A 6,027-nucleotide genomic window follows, 5' to 3' on the forward strand; every position below is an offset into this window, starting at 1 on the left:
TACAGATCGTTTGGAAGCTCTTGGCCCAACTGACGATGGCAGGATGTTGCTTGATTTCAAACAAATATTTCATGACCATCCATATTTTATAACAGTGGTTCGCTTGATGGTTGGACTGGGCCCGGTCTGGCCCAGGCACTTGCCCTTGATTTCAATTCTGAGTAGTTACTCTCAGTCTCAGGCCTAGTTTAGGACCCAAAGTAGGAAATTCACCTCTCCAATCATAGCCTTCTTTCTAGTTTTAAAAGGGACTTTTGGAACTTTATTCATTTATAGTGGTTTTATATTTTTGAGCGTCCTAAGACTACTCGCACGAGTATGATAGAATGCCACCTTCAGACACGTGTGAGCCACGGTTGGATGGGAAACACCGACATCAGTGAGGCCGTGACCATGGGGCCCAACTTGATGTAAGTGTTGTGTATTCAAGAATGGCGTTTCCTAATATCCACATCACCTGGGAGGTTTTACGGGTTTAAATAATAGACCTGGTTAGAGATGGGGCAGCTCTAACGGTCAACTCAGCGACACTACCTAAAGTTATGGTCATCCCCCAACCTATGAAGATCTGATAGCCAAATTATTTCACAAAAGAATTACTTGATGGTCTAGGGTTTTAGGGTTGATCAGGGTTTTAGGGTTGATCACGTAGAGTTTAATAGTTAATCTTAAATAGAATAACCAACCTAGTACATTTGAGTGTGGGTTTCGCTTGACCAGACATCATAGACTATTTGGCAGTTTAATTCGTATATCGAGGTGATTGAAACCCTAAAGGAAGATTTCTTTGATAAGGTAATGATCCATCTTAGAAATCGACGGATGGATAGCTTGACATATGAATAGGCATTGTTTTCAACGGTCGAATTTAGGCTAGAATGTACGTGAACGTTTGCTTAAGCTAGGTTTGTATTTATATCAATTTAGGTTATACGGTAGCACATGAGTACTAGAAGGTATATGATGTTATAATCTACTCCCTTAAAGAAAAATATCATTCTTGAGATTTGATAACGTACATCTTGATTAGTAGTATTACGAGTGATTTGTTATCTTAAAAGTGTGACATATTTCGTCTCCATCTTAAGTGTGAAATCCTAACAAGGTATATCCAAAATTATCACAACGCTTAAGCCTCTAGCCTAGCCGATCAACTGATGTGTTGGGTTCCTCGAAATGTTAGGAATTATTCTAGTATTAATTAGAATTAGGGAATCATTCTAATGCTTGTCAACATCAGAATTTCTTATAGCATTTATTAATATTATAAGTTCATTTAGGTGGCTAATAATAACAAGTTATATTTCTCTTTACTTCTCTTTATCTTTAATAGTAGTTTCTTGCTGTCTAAAGTACATTATAAATTTTTTATTTTTCAATGCTCGAGCTAACACGGATAAATGGTTGTAATAGGTTTGAGTCCGATACATTGATCTTCTGCCTGTGCAAAACATGAGATTTATGGGTATCAATTCATAATCCTAATAAATCTCAATTTATAAATAGATAACCATTTTCTTATCAATTAATTATATGGTTAAAATCAATCGTCAAATCTAAAAGACTTGTGAAGGTTGTAGTCATTGAATGTTGGAGCTCACATGATGGATGTTGTTGATCAATAATGGGAACATTACTAGCACATTCAATTTATATAACATTTATTCTTAGACATTGATTACATGGTTAGGTTGGGGCTTTCAATATATCACCTAGATTTCAAATTTGATAAAGATGGTAAGAAAAAAAATACAAAGCTATTAAAAACGAAAATTTAAGGAAAAAAATAATTAGACAACTAACCATAAATTTGTCAATTCAGCCAAGGAATTCCATGTCATGATGATATAACAATCAATTCATACAGAGGTAGAAATACTTGAATAAACAATTTATATGTAGATTACTGAGGAGCAAGACCTACTTTGCATGACATTAGTAAATCAGATGGAGCAAGATACATTTCATGCATAAAATGTGCCAATGTGTTGTATATCTATGGAGAAAAAAAAAGACGCCTTTTGCATTATTAAATAAGAAAAGAAAAGAAAAGAAAAGAAAAAAAAAGCTTCTTTCTCAGCTAAGTACAAAAATACAAAAGTACACACGTTTTGCTTTTACAGATAACACTTCCCCAAGGACTCACTTGCCAAATACTAACAAAACTATAGTTCACATTTCTAAGAGAGAGAGAGAGAGAGAGAGAGAGAGAGAGAGAGAGTGTGTGCCGAAAATATGCCACGACCATGTCATACGTGCCTTTGGCATCTGAGCTCTGGAAAAGGTGGGCCCCACCATGAAGATCACCTGGCATAAAAAATCAGAATGGTCCATTTTTCAAGGGGACCATCCATCTAAGGAAATGATTATGGTTTAAATGAGACAGGCTGGTAGTCTAGTTCAATGCATACGTGCGGGCCGGCTGCTTTGACTTTTACACCAGTCGACCTTCATGCTGGGGTCCACCTTTTTGCACGTATGCATGCGTCTCATGGGATTTCACATCCAAATAGTCTGGTGGTCCAATAAGCTGGCTCAGGCCCATATTGTAGTAATGGGATGGGCCTAAAAAGCCCACTTGGCTACCAGTATATTGATGCATTGAGTCAATGGTGGAGTAGAGATACAAGCCTCTTTGTCATTGTTATGGGTGCGTTTGGTCACACCAAATTTCATGAAATCTTGCATCAAGTTGTGATGTAGAGCAAGTCACGGATACTTTCATGGCCAAGATGAAATAGAGGAGGCGAAAGTGATCATGATCGTTAGAACCTTAAAATAGTCGTATCTCGCAAATCATAATGACTTTTTCGACGTATCATATATGATTTTGGGTAGGAGAAGCTACTTTGGCCCATCAACCCAGCTATGCCGGATTACCCACACCAAATTTGCAAGATCAATGGTCAAAAATCCATTTTATTTTTGTTTTTACTATAAATAGTAAAATTTAATTTGATCATAACTTCTGATCCTTTGAGTTTTAGGGGTCATGCCCAACATGAAAAGGGCTTAGAAAAATTAGGAGAATAATGGGTTTATGCCAAATTGGATACTTACTATTTTGGCCAAAAACTATTTATAGTAAGTCACGTTTTTTAAGGAGTTTGAGTCTAAAAATTTATCCTAAGTTTACCATTTAAAGAATTATAATTTCATATTTTAAAAAATCACCAATCAACTTATTTTGAATTATTAGAAATTATTTTTGTTTTCATCTCTCATGAATTCAAAGAATCTATATGAGAAGTCTAGAGAAGTTCCGTAGACCCGGAATAGCTATCCTTTAGGAAGATAGCCTCCTTCCCTACATCAAATTAAGATTGATTAATCATGATATCATAAAATTCCAAGATATTTAATGCAGCCAAACGCAATTAGGAACGAGGTGTGGAAAAGAAAACGCTAACCATACAAATTGCAATATTGCACCCTTGTTTAATTTTATGGTTAGGTAGTAAGAAAGGTTAGGTGGATTCCCAACTCCATTTATTTCCCATAAATTATACACCTGAAAAAAGCTATAAATAATGAGAATTTGACTTTGAAAAATGTCGTGCCGTTGGATTCGGTGGACACCACACGTGGAAAGCTGATCTACGTCGCTATCTAGACTTTTTTGTACACACTAATTACCTAAATGTACTTTTTACTAACTTTCTATTTTGTGGAAAATGTTATCTTAGTTTCTATAAGCCCAGGCCCACCTCTAAATAACAGCTTCACATGTCAAGATGGTAGGCGTATGTGTGGGACAATCGGAGCCGTTCATCAAAGGGTCCTTACCTTATAGGTCACCCAGCTATGAGTTCAGGACGATCCACTGAATAGATCTATCACGTTTGTGTGTTGAATGTCAACTATTGAGAAGGATGATTTTGTAGGGTGGGCCATACTGCAAATAGAACCGTTGATTTTGTTGGTGCTGGTAAGATTAAAAGATAGCTGCTGATTACGGGTTAGGTGAGCATGCATTTCTAGTTTCTATAAAAAAGATGAATTCAAAGTCAAACCTCCAACAGCTGCACTGAGATCGGTCATAACCGCATTCATGATGGGGCCCACATTCCTATCTTTATTAGGTTTCTTTCTTCTTCGTTGAAGCAGTAGCTTCTTGGGTTCGGTCCGATTTCACGTGTGAGTTCGTCTCCCTCTTGCATAACCGAGATTCTTACAAACCTAAGCACTTTGGGGCCCACCATGATTTTTTTTTGTTATATCCACTCTGTCCATCTGTTTTAATAGCTCATTTTAGGACGTTTATCCAAAGATGAGGGATATCTAAAATTCACGTGGACCACACCGTATGAAACAATGGAGATGGATATGACCACCGTTGAAACCTTCTTGGGTCCACCGTGATGTTTATATTCCATCCAACGCATTCATAAGGTGATTCTCATATGGATGAAGGAAAACGCAACTATCAACCTGATGCGAAACTTCTGCGGCCATCCAAGAAAGTTTCAACAGTGGTCCTTCAATCCCCACAGGGTTATCTTGACCACTCTGACTACCTTTATTGAATTTGGACCGTTGATTTTTTGTCAAGTGGTAATTTCTAAGCAGTGGACGATTCCAATCGTCTGACCATCACTGCATGTGGGCCCACCAGCGATGCATGCTGATGAACGAGTCAGACTTCACACTAAACGAACTCGGACATAAAAGTGATACACACATCTTGCACGTGCGAATTTGGAATCTTAGTAAAACAAGTCACCGCCTAAAAGCTTTGAAAGAGAGAAAGATAGTCCCCAACCTTATAAATGCGTCACACGTGACATGAGCATGTGAGCATGACGTTCTGATTCATCCTTCCTTTGATTCTTTCCACTCAAACACCTGCAGACCATTGCCCATCCATACACTCATGCAAGGACTTTTCTCAATATGGCATACGTGTGAGAGATCCAAGCTTTCCATCAGTTGGGACGTATTTATTTGATCTTGTGGCTCAGAATTCATCTAGTTTCTCTCATCAGGTGGGCCACAATTTACACAACGAATGGACAGCTAGAGAATTTTTGTTTGTAGCCACCCATTCTTTCTGTACACTGTGGCCCATGGGAAGATTGAAGGTACGTGATTTTGAGACTAGAAGATCCGAACGGTGGGACCCACCTAATGGAAAGCTCGTTTCTTATGCACTAGTGTCATGATGGCACGCGTGCTGGCGAGTGGATGGGCACGCGCCACGCGTGTGGGCTTTGCATGCCTCATACGTTTTCTATGATGCCGATAGGCTTTGGATAAGAGCAACGGTATGATCCTCGACTCCAGGCTTTGCATAGTATACTCTTGTTTTCTGATCAAGCAGTGGGGCCCACAGTTATATAATCGTGACCGTTAATCTATTGACTCCCACCATGGACTGACTGATCATCCTAAAATCATCTCTCCCAGTTGAAAGATCCTAGCCACCAATCTTGTGAAATTTTTTTTTTTTTTTTCAATTGAATGTGGGGGTGTCCTGTTTTTCTCATCTTAATAATCTATTTCTAGTTCACAAATTGAAAGGTTAGGATGATCCAATCTAGGGTATTTTTGTGGGAATAGTTCATCCACAGCAATGGACTGATGGTCTGGATTACAGAAACAGGGGCCCCACATGCCATAACTGAAAACCCGAGTACAGTGGTGAAAGCCTCGGGCAGAGTATGATTTTAAAATCCAGTGCAGTGAGGAGAATCATCACGTTTTGTTTCTCTTCCTGGCAGTGGGCCTAAGAAATCCAACGGCCCTTTTGTCATTTAAACCCACTTACCTCATCTTTCATTTGGTTAGAGGGTTAGTAGTTACAACCCACCAATCTCCATGCATTTAGGAAAGTTGATTAAACATTCTTTAATTAGTGGCTGCTATTCTCATAACTAACAGACCTATACTACTCTACTACCATAGCAATTTCCTCATTTTTCTTAAATGGTGGTAACTTATCCACCATACACGTGGCATATAAGTAACCTAATCAAGACCGTCCAAATTATGGGACCCATTAGTCCACTCAATATTAGATGGTTAAGG

The sequence above is a fragment of the Magnolia sinica genome, chromosome 15 (genome assembly GCF_029962835.1).
Source record: "Magnolia sinica isolate HGM2019 chromosome 15, MsV1, whole genome shotgun sequence".
Lineage (NCBI taxonomy): Eukaryota > Viridiplantae > Streptophyta > Magnoliopsida > Magnoliales > Magnoliaceae > Magnolia > Magnolia sinica.